Source organism: Chiloscyllium plagiosum, unplaced genomic scaffold (assembly GCF_037043375.1).
Source record: "Chiloscyllium plagiosum isolate Xiang-an unplaced genomic scaffold, Cpla_swu_hap1 HiC_scaffold_39, whole genome shotgun sequence".
Classification (NCBI taxonomy): domain Eukaryota; kingdom Metazoa; phylum Chordata; class Chondrichthyes; order Orectolobiformes; family Hemiscylliidae; genus Chiloscyllium; species Chiloscyllium plagiosum.
The window spans coordinates 49,986,426-50,007,485 of NW_028270177.1; positions in this window are offsets into that span (position 1 = coordinate 49,986,426).

The following is a 21,060-nucleotide window of genomic DNA, read 5'->3' on the forward strand; positions in this document are numbered from 1 at the left end:
TCACTTGATTCTTTATCAGATTGTACATTCACTCTATAGTTTAGTATCTCCATCAAATGCAGGTAACGTGTTTTCTTCTCCCCTGATGTTGTGTATCAACATTTTTGAATTTTTTAACAGTATGTATTTGCTTCCAATTCAAGGTAGACATGAGAATATGATTTCATCTCCTGCAGTTTGTCCATAACGTAGAATTTAATTGAATATTTATCCTCATCACATTAGCTGATTCAAGCAATGAGTCTGTGTCCATCCTGCAGATGAAAAATTTCTCAGTTCTGACTATTGTTACAAAGCACAGTGCCACACAAAAGGGTAATGTTCCAGTGCAAGGTGCCAAAACCGTAGTTCACCCTAAATTAGTTACAAGCTTTATGAATAAGACATGCCGAGGGACAGAGTGAAAAAGGTGAATTTAACTTTGTGTCAAAAATGGCATTTGCAGCACTCTCATAATCGGTGTTAACTACATCACTCTGTGAATTCCCAAAAATAAGAACAACAAGAGACTGGAATTCTTAATTATTCCTTTGTGAATAACATCTGGAGAACAGGAAGGAAATCAAGGTTTGTTTGTGATATTCATAAATGATGATGGTGAGAATGTGGAAAATGGATGGCAGTGGAATGATAACTAATGTTGGGGATGACACAAAGATTAGATGGATGCTTCACAGTATGAGGAAAGGGTTATGCTACAGGACGATATAAACAGATGATTTCTATATCCAGATGAATGGCCGATGAAGTTTAACACTGATAAATGTGAGATAATGCACATCTGAATTAACAAGACAATTGAGTATTAAAACTGTGAAGGGCGAGGGCTAATCGTGCTCCTTTTGTCTTTACAGCATAAAGGTTGAGTAGGGAACATATTACAGGTATACAAGAGCATAAGGGATACGGAGAAAATGAACAGTCAACAGCTGTTTTCTTTACTCGAAGGGTTAAAAACATAGGGAAACATTCTTAAAGTGAAAGGCAGGGGAATGAGAGAGAATTTGTGGAGTCTGTATTGAACTGAGAGGGCGGCACAGACATAGAATATAAAGCTCATATGTGTGGAAACAGGCCCTTCGGCCCAACAAATCCACACTGACCCTCCAAAGAGTAACCCATCCAAACACGTTCCTCCTATATTTACCCCTGACTAATGTACCTAACCTACACAACCATGAACACTTTGGGCAATTTAGCATGGCCAATTCACTTAACCTGCACATCTTTGGATTGTGGGAGGAAACCGGTGTACCGAGAGGAAACCCACGCGGACACGGGGAGAATGTGCAAAATCCATACAGGCAGTCACCCGAGGCTGGAATCAAACCTGGGTCCCCAGCGCTCTAAGGCAGGAGTGCTAACCAGTGTGCCGCCGTTCAGATCCTGGGGATATGTGTATGGAATACATTGCCGAGGCGAGTGATTGAGCAGGTAATCTCATAAACTTTTAAAAAATTTTTGGATATGCAAGTGGTGGTGCAGGCTCGCATTTTCATTCAATTATTCCGTGTGGTGGCAGCCACGAACACTCAGATATATTCTGAAGCAATAACTAATGGCTGTTCCTGGTTTGTTCCATTAACTGTACTCAGTAAGTTAGCCTCCAGAGAAGTGCTGGTGTTATCTCCCACTTTCTATTTAAATGTTTCAGTTTTCTTGAGTTGGTAATGTAATTTCCTGTGTCGATGATGTCATTTCAGGCCCTTTTTCTCAGAGGATGGTAGATGGAGTCAAAATTGATGTGTTTGTTGATGGAGTTCCGGTTGGAATGCCATGTTTCTAGGAATTCTTGTGCTTGTCTCCGTTTGGCCTGTCCTAAGATGTATACGGAGACCTAGTCAAAGTGGCGTACTTCCTCATCAGTACACAAGAAATTAGTGTTGGGATCATGTCTTTTGTAGCTAGTTGATTTTCATATATCCTGGTGACTTGTTTTAGGCTTGTTTTTCGTTGTAGTGTTTGTTACAGTTCATGCAAGGCTTATTGTTCCTAGAGCAGAACAGACAAAGATGTGAATTTATTGCGGTGCTCAAAAGTATGGAAAAAGTTGCAGAGTCGAAAAAGAATACTCTATTAGTTGGCATTACAGCATCAAGGAATTCTAATTTCAAGGTAGTCAGCAAAAGAGCTAGGAGTAAAATAAGGAAAAACGTCTTTATTTAGAGAGTTATTACGAATTGGAATTGACTGGCTGGGAAAGTTGGGGATGAAGATTCAAAAGAGAACTAGATATATATTTGGAAATTATGAATTTAACGGGCAACAGAGAGAGGGCTGGCAAATGGGGGTGCTTGGGAGACATTTTGGAGCTGATTCATACATAATGGCCAATAGCCTCCTCCTGTACTTTAAAGTTTTGTACTCTATCATGTGCCAGCTGTGAATTAAAGTCAGTATCCAATTATTTTACAGTGTAAATGCTCGCAAATATCTGATTATTTGGTGCAGAATAAGCATTTAAAATGCAAGTATTGCAAGGTCAGCTTCATTGGGAAGTCTAATTATTACTCAGAACATGAATATTTTACATGTTGAATTTCAATTACTAAAACAAAATATATATCATTGCTTTGTCACAAAACTCTTTGGAAATCTCTGACTTTTAACTTACAGGAAATCATGTTCATTGTTTATTTTTCACTCTTCACGTTTCATATTAAACATCATTCATTCTAAAAATTGGAAGTTTTCAAATTATTATTCAGTAAAATTTGGTAACACAAATAGTTGTGGTTCTGTTCGCCGAGCTGGGAATTTGTGTTGCATGCAGGAACCGGAGTTGTTCGTATGTGGCGCTTAGGCGGTTGGCACAGGATTCCCATTGGAATTTGTGTTATAGACGTTTCGTCCCCTGTCGAGGTGACATCCTCGGTGCTTGGGAGCCTCCTGTGAAGCGCTTCTGTGATCTTTCCTCCGGCATTCCTCCCAACTCGGCGAACAGAACCACAACAATGAGCACCCGAGCTACAAATCTTCTCACAAACTTTGGTAACACAAATAATTTATTTAGTTTAATATTCACAGTCCATGTTGCATTATTGCCGTTTTTGAATTGCTGGCAAATAGCTGAAGATCGTACATTTTAGTGAGAAATTAAACTGATTGTTTATATATGTGTATAAGAACGCTAATTCTATTTGTATGTTCAATCGTTTGCTCACTCTGAACATGCAATCATTCAGAAGCCATCCATTTTAAAAATATTGGAATGGCAAAACATTGCTTTGAACCTTGACATTGAATATCTAATTGTGATTACAAGAGTTAAGTTCTTTCTTCGATAAAATAAAATGTACATACTTTAGTTCTTTGTTAGAAAATCGTGACAGGAGTTTATATTTTAGTTCCATAAATATAGAATCAACATAATTGATTTAAGAGATTATAGTTCACTTGAAGGATTATCATTCACGTCTTAGTTTTGCCCAATTCGTGAAATATAGCAAACATCCGATTATTGTTCGGGGTCAGTAAACTCAAATCCTTGCAAGGAGCTACGCTGAAAATTGTTTCAAGTAGATCTGAAACCATTTACAGTGTTATTGGACCTCACAGCTGCCTGTGAAACAGAGACTCAGTGGCCTGTTCCACAATCTGTGCATGGAGAATCTAACGTGGTTCTGGGCAGTCAGCCAAGCATTACTTCAAAATAAATAGTTTGGAATCCACCTTGGGCAGGAGTAGAACACGCCAACAGACTATCACTGGTCTCAGTGTAGGTAAAAATGTTGTCCACGTTAAATACTAATGGCTGACCAGAAACCAAGTTTTAAAATTCATCTTCAGTCAGAGACTGGCCCAGAGAGCATACGTGTTGACATGGAGAGCCATAATCACACCATACAAGTTACCTATGGTGATGAAATCTGACCTGCCTCCCAGACTCCATCCATCTGCACCCCGGATCAGACATGGGTGAAGACGTTAACAAGTTGACAATCTATTGCAGTGCCTTGTGTCTCACAAAGAAATCACTAAAGCCATATCCAATAAATGCCACCTTCACATTCTCCAGTATCAAAATAAAATTGTACATCTCTGTGAATGGTCAGAGATTACTACATGGGTCACACAGTAGAATGTATGTGAAATAACCAGCAGCAAACGGCAATCCAAAAATCGCATTAATAACTGAACTTGGTGGATTCTGTCTGGTCTAAGTAACCACACAGATTATACTGGCTTTCAGGTGACTGTAACAATGCACACCATAACTGGAGGTTTTGGCCTCATACCCTCCAAAGCTTCCTGAACTCACACACATCGCTCCCTCACATATTCAACAATTGATGAGAATCCACTAGCTGGGTGAAACTGGAAACATAGAACAGTGCAGCACAGTGCAGTCCCTTCGGCCCTTGACGTTCTGTCGACCTTTTATCCTACTCTAAGATCAGACTAACCTACATACCTTTCATTATACTATCATTCATGTGCTATCCAATTAAATATCCCTAATATAGCTGATTTTACTACAACTGCTGGCTGTTCATTGCACACGCCCATCACTCTCTGTGTAAAGAACCTACCTCTGACATCTCCCCTAAACCTTTCTCCAATTACCTTAAAATCATATACCCTGGAGAGCCGTTTCCACCCTGGGAGAAAGTCTCTGGCTATCCAATCTATCTATGCCTCTCATCATCTTGAACACCCCTGTCAAGTCACTTTACATTCTTCTTCGTTCCAATGAGGAAAACACCCGAGCTCCCTCAAATTTTCTTTGTAAGATATGCCCTCCAGTCCAGGCAGCATCTTGATAAATCTCCTCAGCACCCTCACCAAAGCTTCCACATCTTTCCTATAACGACGCAACCAGAACTGATCACAATATTCTAAGTGTGGTCTCACCAGGGCTCCATAGTGTTGCAGCATCATCTTGCAGCTCTTAAACTCAATCCCTCAGCTAATGAACACATCAAACACCTCCTTAACAACCTTATAAACCTGGGTGGCAACTTTGCGGGAGCTATGCCATGGACCATATGATCCCCCTGTTCCTCCACAATGTAAGAATCTTGCCTTTAACCCTGTATTCTGCATTCAAATTCGACCTTCCAAAATGAATCGTATCCCGCTTTTCCATATTGAACACCATCTGCCACTTAGCAGCTGAGTCCTGCATCCTGTCAATGTCCTGTTGCAACTGCAACAGCCCTCCAAATTATCCACAATTCCACGAAGCTGTGTTACATCATCAAACTTACCAATCTTCCCTTCCACTTCGTCATCCAAGTCATTTATCAAAATCACAAACAGCAGAGGTCCCAGAATCGATCCTTACGGAACACCACTGCTCACCTAGTTCCACACTGAATACTTCCCATTTACCACCACCCTCTGTATTCTATGGGCTAGCCAATTCTGTATCCAGACAGATAGGTCTCCCTGTATGTCATGCCTCCTTACTTTCTGAATGAAACTACCACCGGGAAGCTTATCAAACACCTTGTTAAAAGCAATGCACTCCGCATTCACTCTTCTACCTTCTTCAGTGTGCTTAATCCCATCCTCAAAGAATCCAATAAGAGTTGTGAGGTATGACCTCCCCCTCACAAAGCCATGCTGACTATTTATAATCAAACTATAATTTTTCAGAATCCTCTCCAACACTCTGCCCAATACTGATGCAAGACTGACTGGTCTGTCATTCTCAGGAAAATACCTGTTTCCTTGCCTGAACAAGGAACTAACATTTGCCACCCTCCAATCAACCGACGCTACTCCAATGGAGACTGAAGACGCAACGACCATCGCCAAAGGCACAGAAATCTCTACCCTCTCTTCCTGTAGTAACCTAGTGTGTTTCCCATCTGGCCGAGGGATTTATCTATCTTTATGTTTGTACTTCAATCAATCTGTATTTCAGCGCAACTTGTTTACTCCCTGTCCAACCAACTGATTGACTGCTTTCAATTTCAGGGCTCTGTAGAGTGCTGCCTTCCTGACCAAGTATGGTTACCAATATCCTGTATATTATGGAATGGAATACATGGGAAGATTTGACTCTGCTGCTCCTCAGATGCAGCCTGACTGGCCGTGCTTTTCCAGCGACACAATTTTCGACTCTGATCACCAGGATCTGCAGTCCTCATTTTCTCCATTACTGAGGGCTGTCCCCTCTGCACACTGAGCAGGGAACTAATCAGCAGAAACTCGTTGTATCTGGAGCTGACTGTTCAGTTCTGGAAAGTTGCATTTGATGAACACATTTACTAAAACCGAAATTCAAATTCAACAAATATTCATTCAGTCCTAGAGTAACAGTCTTGTTTCATGAATTGGACAGGTTGATAACGAACAATGAATGACTGAAGAATTCCGAGGTGCAGAGCATTCCAGGTGATATATTCCAGGTTGGATGTGCTTTACCTTAACGCTGCTAATATTATCAGACAGACAGATATGATAAGGAAACGAGGTGTCATGTGGAAGTGTGACATTTTTGCCATTAGAGAGATGTGTTTTGGGGAGGTCGGGGCTGACAACTCAATATTCTGTGGTACCAGAACTATAGTCAGGACAGCAGAGAGGGTAAAAGAGGAACTGGTGTTGCCTTTTTAATTTTGGAGTCAGTTACTGGCGTAAGAAGGGACGATATCTTGAAAGGATCTTCTACTGAGGCTTGGTGTTTCGAGCTCAGGATCAAAACCATGACCAAAACACTGCTAGGGATATATTATAGACCCCCAGATAAAGGAAAGTACCGGAGCAGGTACATAACCAAGTTATTGAGATGTGTAAACACAATAATAGGATCATTATGTTCAGGCATTTCAATCCCAAACATTCATTAGGTCAATGATAACTTTTTAAGAGGGGGCAGGTGTTTTGAAATTTATTCCAGAGAGCTTCTTATATCAACGTAGAGCAGGTACAAAAAAGGGCAGTGCAGTGCTTGGCCTCACTGTGGGGAACGAAGCCAGTCAGCTGTTCCAGCTAGAAGTGGGAGAGCATTATAGGACCAGTGACTGTGATATCACACATTTTGACTTTGCTAAGGAAAAGACCCCAACAATGTTAGAAAAATAAGAGCTATTTGCATTGGAGAGACAGATTTTATGGAAACAAATGACAGGATCTGGCCAAAGTGCAGTTGCGTCTGGGTGAAAGTGTAGAAGAACAAGATGGGGCGGGGGTTGGGGGATCATTTGATTAAAATTGAATTGATGACAGTGTCGGCCCAGCATGTTACACCGAAGATAAAAGTTAAGTAAACAAACCCAGAGAACCTCAGATGTCGACACAAATTCCGAACAGGATGAAAAAGGAATGAAAAGCTTAAATCTGGCACCAAGTGAGCAGGTCAATGAAGGACCTAAACGAATATAGAAAGCGTAGTACTAAACTTAAAAAATCAGTGGAAGAGCAGAAGGAAGGTTGATAAAACTTTAGCGGGTAAGATTAGCAAGAATCCAAAGTAATTTTTGTTTGGTTTACTAAGGGGAAGAGTATAACGCGGGAAAGAATGGGAGTATTAGGGACTAAGGAGGCAGCCTGGTTACAGAGCCAGAGAATAGGTTAAAAACATGCTACGAATCTGTCTTCAGTTTGGAGAAGCAGTTCTTGGATTCAGGGAGAGTGACCGTTTGACCCTTGAGCAAATTGATACAGGACCTGAGGAAGAAATGGAATTTTATGTAAGATAGAGTGGACAAATCACCAGATTAAAGACCAAGTCTCACATCAGTGAAAAGTAAACAATTCTAGAAAATTCGGAGGGCTGTTGAGGCTGGATCATTAAATATCTTCAAGGCTGAGAAGACAGGTTTTTATACAAGTGTTACGGGGAAATCACAGGAAAGTGGAATGGGGGATTTACAAAATAAATATAACCTAATCGAAGGAAAAGCAGACTCAGTGAGAGGATAAACATATTGTTGCCTCTATGTCTAATGGTGTTCTTTTCCAATAGCCCTGTATTCACAAGAACACCATCTCTCTCACTATGGAGTGAGACACAGTTTGGAATGCAATCGAGGGATTCAAGGAATTCATAAACGCGATACTAATAGACAGAAAGTATGAGAGGACTGCGATAACATGGATTGCCTGTCGGGGTGAGGATTTGCATCGACACAGTCACCACTACCAGAAGGAAGACCTCAGCAAGACACCCTCCAAGGCCAAGCAGCGACCTGCACTGGGGAACAGGTAGTCAGAGGCCAGGTGTCAAAGAGTGCTGAAGGCCTAAACACTACATCACTGTCGTGTCTCCTTCCTTCCCTGACCAAAATTAAATATGGAGAGATAGAGAGACATGCCGTTGGTAGCAGAGTAAGCGGTAAGTCTTTGGCACGAGAGGCTTCGGACAGCTCCATCTCAGCAAAATGTATAGGTAAACTCAAATATAGTCCTTTTAACTTTATTGTTACAGCAGTCGAGATGGCATTTAGGGCAGTCGCATGCTCCTCTTATGGTATGTGGTTGCTCGGGGGAGATTTCCACCGTCACTGATGGCTACACGTGTGGGCACTGCACTTAGCTTTAGATCCTGGGAGACCGTGTTAGGGAGCGACGTTGGGCGGCACGGTGGCTCTTGGGTTAGCACTGCTGCCTCAGAGAACCAGCGATCAGGGTTCAAATCCTGCCTCGGGCAACTGTCTATGTGGAGTTTGCATATTCTCCCCGTGTCTGCATGGGTTTCCTCTGGGTGCTGCGGTTTCCTCCCACAGTCCAAAGATGTGCAGGTTAGGTGAATTGGTCATGCTAAATGACCAGTAGTGTTGCGCATAGGGGAGTGGGTCTGGGTGGGCTGCTCTTCGGTAGGTTGGTACGGACTTGGTGGACCACTGTAGGTAATCTTATCTGCACTCAGGGTCATCCGAGATACTGACAAATTCATAGACACGACCCTAGTTATGTTTCTTCAATGACTGTAATATTCCAGTCCAACGTTCATCGTCCTGAGTTCATTAGCCTTACCTGTCAGTCCTGTTGTATTTAAATAAACACAATTTAATCCCAACAGGCGTTCCTTGCTTCCTATCATGTTCCAGGCAGAGAGTAGATGGGCTACCACCAGGAATGGCAAAGGGAGTAGGCAGGGAGTACACGAATCCGATGTGGCCATTCCCCTCGATAACAAGTAGACCAGTTTGGATTGTTGGGGGAGATGACCGTTCAGGGGAAAGCAGCAGTCGCCAGGTTGGTGGTATTACCACTGGCTCTGGGGCACCACGGGAAAGGGTTAAAGTAAACAGGATGGTAAAGATAGGAGAGTCGATTGTTAGAGGGACAGTTCGGAGATTCTGTGGTCGCAAACGGGAATCCAGGATGGTGGGCTACCTGCCAGGTGCAAGGGACCAGGGTGTCTCCAAGTGGCTGCAGAACATTCTCAAGGGGGACAGTGAGCAGCCAGAAATCATAATGCACGTTGGCACAAATGATACCCGTAGAATTAGGGACGAGGTCCTGCAGCGTGATTACAGAGAGCTAGGAGAAACATTTTTAAAAAAAACCTTGACAGTGATAATCTCCTGAGAGGGAGATTACCGTCCGAGACATGCACTGGAGGGGATACCAATATCTTGGCGGCCAGTTTTGCTAGGTTACAAGGGAGGGTTTAAACTAGATTGGCAGGTGGTCGTATCCTCAAGAGCAGGGAGGCAAGTGGAAGGAGACAGAGTAAATAGAAATAGTAAGGTTAGGCTGGAAAACGACAGAGAGGAAGTAACGCATTTTGGATTAAATTGCATCTGTTTCAATGCAAGAGGGCTGACAGGTAAGTCCGATGAACTCAGGGCGTGGATACGTAGGTGGGACTGAGAAATTATAGCCATTACAGAAATATGGCTAAGTGATGGATAGAACTGAGAGCTTAATGTGCTAGGGAACAGGTGCTTTAGGTGAAACAGAAATGGTGGAAGGAGGGGAAGGGGAGTTGCATTTCTGATTAAGGGGTGTCCCACAGCAGAAATCAGAGATAGAATAACTGATGGATCACCCAGTGAGGCTTTGTGGTTGGAGTTAAGAAATACGAATGGAATAGTGAGGTGATTGGGATTGTAATCTGTGTCTACATCATGCACAATTATTTTCGTACTTCCCAGTTTATTGCCGCATATCTCTCCACAATACCGTAATAACTCTTTCAGGTCACTTTGCTTTTCTTGTGTAAGGTAACTCAATAGTTTATCCCAATTTTTGACAACTTTCTCATTGTTCAATTTGATTTGAGGAATGTCCAATTCAGAATCCTCTGAACTTGGTTCTTCCTTCTGTGCTGTAATCATTAACACCTTCTCCACTTGCTTCTCTTCCATTTCAAAATACCTTTTGAGCAAATTCACATGACACACCCTGTCTGGAGTCCGTACCAAGTAGTTCACCTCATTCAATTTCTTCCCCAATTTGATAAGGTACACTAAAACTTACTTCTAAAGGCTCAGCTGTTACTGGAAGTAACACCAATACCTTATTCCCAATTGCAAAATTGCGAATTTGTGATTTCTGATCCACTTCCTGTTTCATTGTATGCTGCGATACTTTTAAATGCTGTCTAGCCACCCCCCAGCTCTATTTAAGCGTTCCCTAAAAGTTGACACATCGTTCAAATGGGTGGTCTCTGAATTATGATTTATTAATTTCTCGTTAACCAATGGTAATGGTCCTTTTACTTCATGCCCACAAATTAATTCAAATAGTCTGAATTTGGTCAATTCATTCCGTGCGTGTCTGATCACAGAGTTCAAAAGGAATTTCCTAATCACATTCATCTGGATAATCCTGACCAAAAGCCCTCAATATGGTCTTCACTGTTTGATACCATCTCGCTCATGCTCACTGTGATTCCGAATACTACGTAGTATATTTGAATTGCTTGATTCCCAAGTTATCAATCACCTACTTGAATAGTTTGGATGTGAGGTTTGATCTGCCTGGATCTCTATTAGTAGTCCGTACCTAATTAAAAAAGGAGAATTCTTTTCTACAACTCTTTTAGCTGGAATGCTGCATAATGGGTCTGCCTCTGGAAATCTAATCGACACATCCATTATTGTTAATAAATACTTATTCCCACTCTTGTTTGAGGTAGGGGACCTACACAATCTATCAAGATTCTTGTGAAAGTTTCCTCAAATGCTGGAATCGGTATTAAAGTTGCAGGTTTTATTACTGCCTGTGTGACATGTTTGAGACACTTGGCAATATTCAACTACATCTTTGTGTAGTCCAGGCCAGTGAAAACAGCTTTGTATTTCAGCCTGTAATGCCCTCACCCCGAAATGATATCCAAGTGGTAGCTCTTGTGCCACTCGCAGCACCTCCTTTCTATACCCGAACAGGTAAAATAATTTGAAGAATTTCTGTCCACGTCTGATCTGCTTCAATGTACGCTGATCTCCATATCCGCATTACGACATCATTTGTTAAGTAATAACACACAGGAATGCATTCATTTTCTTTCTTGTTAAATATCTTTTGATATAAATTTTTTAACTCCTCATCTTTCTGCTGTAATTCAATCAGCTTACCAGAGCTACAAAAATGTTCATGTTTTCCTACTTGTTCCTTCTCTGTTCCACTTATCCGATCAAAAAGAAACTTTCGGATAACTCTACGTCAGCTTCCTTATCTGTGCCTTTATCCTACTAAAACCTGTGCATCTGTGATCTTCTGATCACGCAATCAGGGGAAATTCATGGTTAAACATTTTCCAGGTTTTCAGTTGCCTGCATCTCCACTGGCTTTTCAACTAGAGTAGGCAGCACGCCTACCAGTGAATCAGCTATATTATTTGCAAGGACAAATTTTATTCGGGAGCTGAGAATTAGGGGTCCAGTACTCCGACCACACATTCTCCACACTTCTCTGGACTCTACAGCCACACTTTACATAACTGAGCACTTTTTGCCTCACTATGAATTCCCGTTACCAGCACATTTTCTGGTAATAGTCTCTCAAGAGTGCATAAAGCCTCACCCCTCAGCATTACAGACTGAAAAAATGCTGTGTCAATTAATATTGGAACCTCCTTACCAATTACTCCTGGCCTATGTGAATAAACTTTACCCTTTCATGTGTGTTTTTTATGCAGAATTGGTATGTCCACTGATCATCTTGTACACTCTGAGGCAGTTGCCTACCTTCCCTTATGCTTTTTGTTACGAGTCGAACAAAACTTCCAGGCTTGTCTGTTATCCTCCATCTGGTTTTCTCCCAGCCCACCAACACTGTGATTTTGTGTGGCCCAGTTTATTACAATTCAAACACCATAGTATTTTAACTTCTTTGTCCCCCTCAATGTTTTCTTTATTACTGTGGTAAATTATCCTTATGATCTACGCTGTGATCTACCTTTCCCTTTGCACGTGAGGATATCTCTTTGCTCCAACTTCTGTCCCTCAGAGACCAGAACTGGTTCTGGAAGCCAAACCAAGTTTATGGACCAGTTCATAATCATCAGCCATTTCAGCAACTAACCTTGCTGTTTACACTCTGCTATTCCACCTGAGTTTGCACTACTTCAGGCAGTGAATTTTTGAATTCCTCCAAGTACTAACCTCTCTAAGGGCATTATAACTTTGCTCGAATTTTAAAGCTCATATCCAACTATCGAAATTAGTCTGTTTGTTCCTTACAAACTCAGTGTAGGTTTGACCAGGATCCCTCATTAGATTCCTGGAAGGTTGCAAATGCAGATAAAATGTTTTTTTTTTAACCTCCTCGTATTCCCCAGATACCTCCTCTATAGGGATGTGAGTACCTCACCAGTCCTATCTACAAGTTTCATTTGGATCAACAAAACCCGCAATGCCTCTGGCCACTGCATTTGTTTAACCAACGTTTCAAATCAGATGCAAAGGGCATCACATTCTTCTCATCAAATTGAGGCAATGCTTGAACACACACAAACAAATTCTCACTAGGCTTCTGACTACCAGGGGCTTGCTCATCCTCACTCTCGTCCTTACTAAGCGCACCCTCAGACGTTATCTCCAGCCTGTTACACTGACTATCCTTTTTAAGTGTCAGTTTTTGCTATTCAAAAGCTCTCTCTTTCTCTCTCCCCTGTTGCTCTCTCTTTTGCCAATTTTTGTACTCTCTGTTCTCCTGCTCTCTTCCACACACCCCCCCCCCTTTTTGCATTTTATCGAAAGTCAAATGTTTCATTTTGGCTGCCCTTTCCTTACCTCTCGATGTTAACTCAAGATGTTTCATTTGCAACTGAATTCTTGCCATCTCTGTAGATTCTGATGGTTTCTCCAGCAAGTTTAATTGACGAGCTACTGCTGTAATTATCTCTCCTTTCCTCACAGAAGCAGTCACTTTCAATTCCAGCTTCTCAGCTAATTCTTGCGACTTGGTCTTATTTCACTTTCGTAAAATTTCCAAAGTCACTGCATGCACACCCAGGAAACGTTTGGCGACTGAAATAGCCATTACTATTCGAAGCTTTGTCAACCCAATCAAACCCGAATTAAAGACACTAGCACCTCCCACTCGCTGTTAAAAATCCAGCAATGAGCCCCCAGTCTGTTATGGACGAGGCTAGACTACTCAAAACATTCTTAAGCAAGCAGACCAGTGCATAACTTTGCAGTTTGTTTTAGTCATTATCCAATGAAAATTACCCGGAGTAATTTAGCTCGGGTGACTACCAGAATTTAACTCAGAGAAAAAACGTTATTCACAAAGTTACACAATGAAACACAAAGAACAGAATAAAGAACCCGAACAGAATTCAACCTAGCCAGCTAGATTTAATTATGCTATTCCAAATACGCACAATAGTCCCAATAATCAAACTTCCTTGAAAAAACTTTATAATGGAATGCATGTTTCCAGGTTGAAGCTGAAGGGCAGAAAAGAGAGAGAGTTTCCACACAGCTCCCAGTTGAACTTCCCAGTTCAAGACTCAACTGAAAACTGCTCAACTCAGCTCAACTCAGCTAGCTCAGCTAAAAGAGCTGACCACTCCCCGTTCATTATACAGGTCACTTCTGAAGCATGACGATTTTGGTCTGTAGTTTCATCTGTTTACATTTAAATAAAAGGCCTCTGAAAATCTCTTTCGTGTCTGTACCAAACCAGACTGATCGTTGCCTGGTCCCGTTTTATTGACCCTCTGAAAAACATCAAGGACAGCGTCTATTTCAGCCAATGAACAGCTTTTAGCAAAAAATAAGTCAGAGAAGACAGGCTAGTGTTCTGTATGGAAGTCAGAAGCTGGTGGGAATGGCTAATACTATCAGAGTGTGGCTGATGACAGATTTGTGAACAAAATGACGTTCAATACAGGGTCACATACCAACTGTACATCCAGACGGTGAGACTTCTTTCAGAACCTGGAGCTCTCTCTCAACCAACATGGGGGCGACATAGAGCTCTGTAAACGATCATCGAGTCATAGAATCCCACAACACAGAGACAGGCCCATTATCACAAACTGGTTCATGCTAATCGAAATGTCCATCCATGCAAACCCCATTTCCCTGCGCTTGGTCCATATCCTTCTAAACCTTTCCTATTTATACATTTGTCCAAATGTGAAGGCACGTATCATGGAAAACATATTATATCTAATGCTATCCGTATTTTGTTTTGGAAATAATGAGTGTTGATTCATAACACTCCAGTGTTAATGCAATCACGTTTCATTCTTTTTGTAGCGTTACAGATTAAACATTCATTTCCTTCACACTCTCCTCATGGTATCATCACTGCAGGGATTAGTCAGGTGAAAGTCCATTACACCGTCTCTCTGTAGCTAGGAGATCATTGATTATAAATGAAAGAAAATACTGTCTCAAGTATACTCCACGACTGCAGAACGGTGTCTTCACTCTTATACTTTAATCATTTTGTAATGAACGCTCCTACTCATTTATTGTGCTGATTACTTGCTGAGTCATAGAGTCATAGAGATGCACAGCATGGAAACAGATCCTTCGGTCCGACCCATCCATGCCAACCAGATATCCCAACCCAATCTAGTCCCACCTGCCAGTACCCGACTGCTCTGTATGAATTCTGTTAGTGCCTCATGATCAAGGACATCCAGCTCCTTTTCACCAAGAGGACTTCCCATCATCTCGCCTTCTCATAAATACAAAATGCGAAGGATGGCATTTTTTGCCAATCATTTATTTGCCTTATGAAGCAAAGTCACACCAACCACAACATCACTGTTGCCATTGGAGTTGATGGGAGATACTGAGGAGGCGATTATCAAGATGTATTATCTCCGAATATTAATCCAGGGAATCAGGTAATGACCCAGACACCGGATCCGAATCCCACAACGACAAATGTTGGAAATTGAATTCAATAAACTATCAGGAATTAAGAATCAAATGAAACAATGAAACCATTGTTCATTGTCCTACCTGGCAACCTCATGGCCTTCAGAAAAGGAAATCTACAATCTTCAGCTGGTCGGTCTTACATGTAACTCCAGACCCACAGCAATGTGGTTAACTCTCAGTTGCAATTTGAAATAGCCAAGCCAGCCACTCAGTTATATCAGTCACTTCAAAGCCTCAAAGAAATGAAACCGCATGGACCTCAGCACTGACACCTTACAGCCCACGGACTGCAGTGGGTCAGGAAGGCAGCTCACCAAAATCTTCTCAAGGACAATGAGGAAAGGGAATTAAATGTTGGCCCAGCATCCCCATTCATGAATAAAGGAAGATGATCCCACTCAAGGAAGAGAGAAAAACAGACATAAATAATTTTAAACAGGAACTGTGACATATATCTTACATGGTCATAATTATCAGTAATATGGGAACAGGGGAAGCATAAGTAAGGTTTAATTTCATTTTTTATTTCCATCCCAGCTGATCATCATCAATCCCTTTGTTTGCTTCTATCTCTCTATCTCTCTCTTTCTCCATCTCTTCAACTCAGTCCTTCTCCCCTTCATAACAGATGTCGGTAATAAACATCAATCACGCTATTTCCCAACTGTGTTCAGTTCTGATATATGGTCATTAGAATCTAATTACCAATTCTATTTTTTTCTCAACCCATCTGCTCAGTATGTCTGGCACTTTCTCGTTCGTTATTGTTTCTGATCTGTTGCATCATTCTTTGCTTTATTTAACCTTTAATTTTGTTATTACTTGGAATGTCTGCATCGCTGATAGGGGCAGCATTTGTTGACCTAATCAAATGTCATTTACTGCGAGGTCATTCTTTCAGGCAGTACAGAACCAAGCACCTTGCTGTGGGTCTCACATCAATCTTAAGCCAGACCAGATAATAACACAACACCAAAGGACATGAGTGAAATAGATAAACATATAGACAAAATGCTGGAAGTGTTATGGTTGTTATTTCCAATTCCTGTCTTTTGTATTTACTTTCTGACATCGTCTGTGGTAGGATGTGGAACAGTGTCTGTCTGTGTAATAACCTGTGCATCTGAATTACATTTCTTCCGACATTGTTATTTTAGAGACAAGAACAAAGTTGTAATCGAAATATTTGCAACTGAAAGAGTGCTTAGAGGAGAGGTGGAACCATAACGTCTGAATTTTACCGAAGCACACATAATGGTTATTAAGCGTCAGTTTGAAGCCAAGATGGTGACTGGGCATATAATCGAGCTGGTAGTGGATAGGTTTTGTGATGCATAGAATAACGAGACATAAATGAATATCATTTATTTAAATTCGGTATTGTGAACAGTCTCGTTCTCCGATGTTTGTGAGGGCGGGTGTGTGGGCGGTTCTGAAATTTGTGGGGAATCAATGGAATTTGCATTTGGAACTGAAGACAATAGTTTCCGTCTTTGTCAAATATAGATAACAGAAATAGCAACGAAGTTCGCCATGTTTGAAGAGATTAATAAATGGATAGAGATGAAGAAACTTACCAGGAATACCAACAATAGCGAGGATAGAATAGTAACCCGCCTGGATAATCAGCAGTGCACCATATATCCGAAATGATAATGTTGACCAAGACCAGGAAAAATAGACAAGACCAACGGATAAACCCCTGTCCATTGTTGCAGCATTACAGTCTAATGTTCTCACATTCGGATCCATTAATGGATCATTCCAGACTATTCTCAGATGTTTAAATCTCCTTTTTCTGTCTCCGCACCTGCTGATCCCTTTGAGCGTTGGAGTTGATGCATCTGCTACTACAATGGCATAAACCATTGCAAGTGACCAATTACTAATAGGAGACGGAAAACATCCAGTGACACAACTCGGATCCATGGAGACTGGCGTCACTCACAGTCACTGAACAAACAGCTCCATTTAACCCCTTTCAGTATGGTTCCTTCAGTTTGAATGTTTGCACCGTTGGCTATTGGTCACATCTCCCATCACCCATTGCTCTCGTGAAGTTAGCATTGAGGGTGAATGATGAATGGTTTCTTATCGCAGGCTAGATGATTCTGATGCGTTGTCCGTTTGCAATACTGTAACCTCCCACCACCACCACCCTCAAAAACCACAATCTACATGCTGTTACCGTGCAGATCTCTCCTCAACTAGAACAGGCACCAGCCAATATATTTTCAGTGGATATATTTGTAGTCCAATGCATAGGAAATGTAAATTTCCCTGGGCATTCCTTTCATTGGTCTAATAAAGCAATTTTGTACCTTCAACATTCAATGTGCTTCAGCACTTTTTAAAATATAAACTCACAAACACCTTAACACACTTCAGTAAGCACAAGTTTCTTCACATTCTCCTCATGGTAGCATCATGCCAGGGTTTAGTCTGGTGAAACCCCTTTGCTGATTAAACCTGTACACAATACATCTAACAGTCTCTCAACAAAACACTATCATTGGGAAAGATATATTTACTCTGGTACTTTAATCATTTTGCATGAAGAGCCACATATCATTTACTTTCTGCTGCATTAAAATTCTGTTTGTGACTTATGACCAAGCATATCCAGGTCTGTTTCAACAACAACACTTCCCAACCTCTCACTATTTAATGAACATAAATGTGAATGATGATATTTGTTGTTCATATCCGAAATATTTTAGATCTTGTGAAGAGCTATTGCCCAAACATTGATCCTTCTGATACCCCAAAGCCTTCACTCCAGATAATTATACTACTCTCTTCATTCTATCGATTATCCAACTTTTAATACATTCGTTGTATTCCACCCCTACCTACCCATGGACTCTAACATTCTCTACTCACCTGTATTCAACCATGACAAACGTCTGCTGAAAATTAAAATAATTCATTCCCATTGGTTCTCAATTGTCGATGTCACAACGGACAACCTCCACAAAATCCAGCAAAGATTTATCACATCTTTATCAAAGATCAAGATCATTTCCCCTTCCTGAATCTAGATTGACTCTACTGAATCATGTCATTATTTTCCAAGTGTCTCGTTGTCACATTCCTGACAAAATGTTACAATGTTTTTCTCACAGCTTACATCAAGCTAACCACTGTTTAGTTTGCTGTTTGCTCTCTCCGTCCTGTTTTAAACATTTAGGTTTACAATCGCTGCTTTCCAGTCTGGAGGATCCTTTCCAGAATCTAACCAGCTTTGAAGAATAATCAGTAATTCTTTCACTAGCTCTACTGCCACCTCCTCAATACTCTGTGATGTAGCTCATCAGATGCAGCAATACACCAACCTTAAATTCAATGAGGTTTTGAAAGACGTACCTTTTATTAATTCTAATTTCCTGCTGTTCCCCATTTTCACCAGTCACTCTGTTCCCTTGTATTTCTGGAAGTTTCTTTCTGTAACTTCCTCAGGGAGATGGACACAATATATTGCTCTCAGGGGACAGATGGGTTCTGTCAGCCAGTGAATATATCGGAGGAGTGCACTCCGGTGATGATGGATATGTTACTCACTCCTGCCTGGAAAATTCCAGAATTAATCCAGTTTACTTCATGGTGAGCATCAGCACAGTCCTGTCACTGGTGTGAGGCTACATAGTATATTGAAGGAGGGGACACAGCTCAGTGACCACCTCAATTTTGAAACAAACTGGCGTCATACCTGACACCTGGTCCAGCTTAGACAAATGTCCCGGGAAATCCCAGGAGAGATATTGCACTGTCCTGCACCTCCCTATTTATAGAGCCCCCCTTCTGTGGAGCCTCATCTTCATTTGTTTACCATGGACCTAGACACTCTGTAAATGCAGTGTATAGAATAGGGTCACCAGACCCCGCAGCTGACAATACAAACCCAAGATAATCATCCACAGAAACTCCACTGATTTTCCAAAGACAGGAACAAATCAATTCCCCACACGGAACGTGCACGGGTTCAGTGTTGTAAATTATTTCCACTCCTGAGTTTCTCTTCCTGGCTGAGAAAGCCGTTGCACCTCTGCACACTCCCACAGTAAGAGTTCCTCTCTCCAAAGAATCAGTTGACAATGTAACATTACCTTTCTCTATATCTCAGCAACTATAAGGGCAGCACCAATATTGCTAATGGATTTGATCATCGCACTCAGAGAAGAGAGATAGAGGGAACCTAACTCATTTTAAACAGGGACAAATCTAAATGGACGCGATATTCAGGAATATGGGAAAACGAGGAAATGTGAGAATAACCTGCCATTTTGTTTTCCTTTCAGTTCATCATCAGCAATCCCTTTGCTCACTTTTCATTTCATTTCCTCTCTTTTTCTGTCCATTTCTCCGTCCATTCAATTTCAACCTTCCCCCCACCTCTCTCTCCAACCCAACCATCCATGATACCAGGATAAATAATATTATTTCCCAGTTTTCTTTCAGTTGTGAAGCAGGGTCACTGGACTCAAACCGTTCTCTGCATTTCTCCTGACAGAGGCTGCCATACCTGCGAGATTCTCCAAAACTTTCAGACGCTGGAGAATTTTATTTTCGATCTCTAGCACTCACCGTTCCTTGATTTATTTCACCTTTTATTCTGTTGTTTCTCGGGATGCCAGTATCACGGGCAAGGGCAACATTTGTTGTCCATCACTAATAGTCTGTGAATACACGGCCATTAGTCAAGACAAAATGGAGCCAACAATGTTGTTGTGGATCTGAAGTCACACTGAGTTCAGACTGGGTAATAATGTTAAGTTTCTTAGCAAAGACTATCAGTGAAATAATAAAAATAAATCTTAACAGTTGCTGAGTGAAATTGCCTAGTCCGTACTCCCTAGTTCCTGCCAGAGACAAATGGCGGGGAAATTAGTTTAACTACCAACAATCAAATGACTTTGGGGAAAAAAAGCGAAAGGGAGATTGAGAGACATTTTCCAGTAAGATCACAGGTTTCAGCATGCTGAAATGAAGACATTTCGACAGCATCCTGCAATATGAGCCATTATTCCTAGGAATGATAGGTGAAGGGGATATTGGCGTCAATAAAGATGAGGGAGAGTTTTAGATGAACATTTGTTCTGCAACTTTGTAACTGGGTGTGGGTTCAGCAGAGTCTTCGACTCATTGTGCTGAATCTAACAATAGTTTGTCTCAGTGACATTTTTATTGAGTGTGTCAGAGAGATTGTCTGTACGAGACTGAACTAGTTTCATGGTGCTATCTTATCGAACTCACCTCATTAACTACCCACTCAATCTCATAGTGTTCCTCGCATTCAATGCCACCCAGATTCAAACCCAACATGGTTGGAGGGACTCACCATCGCACTGATGTCCCTGGCTATTCTATGATCACTGACACTGATGCCATCTTTCAAAGGCCAATGGGCACACTGTTGTAATTCCTCATTTTGGAGCCATCCTGCACAGTTGACCCTGAGTATGACAGGTAAGGGGAACTAACACCACGGTTTTTCAACAGGGGCAGAGAGGTCCTAGTGGATGGGCTAGAACAGCGGAGTCCATTCTGTTCCCAGAGGAGGCTTGAGCATGGTCTGAGCTCACCACCCAGCTCAGTGCAGTATCTGCGGTCTCTCTCTCTATCTCTCTCTCTCTCTCTCTCTCTCTCACACACACACACACACACACTTTGAATATGGAACCTTCCAGATAGTGTTCCAAAGAATTCCCACTTTCAGGTGCAGGGACTTGCAGTCATTCAACCCCCTGGGTTTCTGCATAAAAATGCACTTATTTTAAATCCAATCACAATTACTAATTCTGGCTAT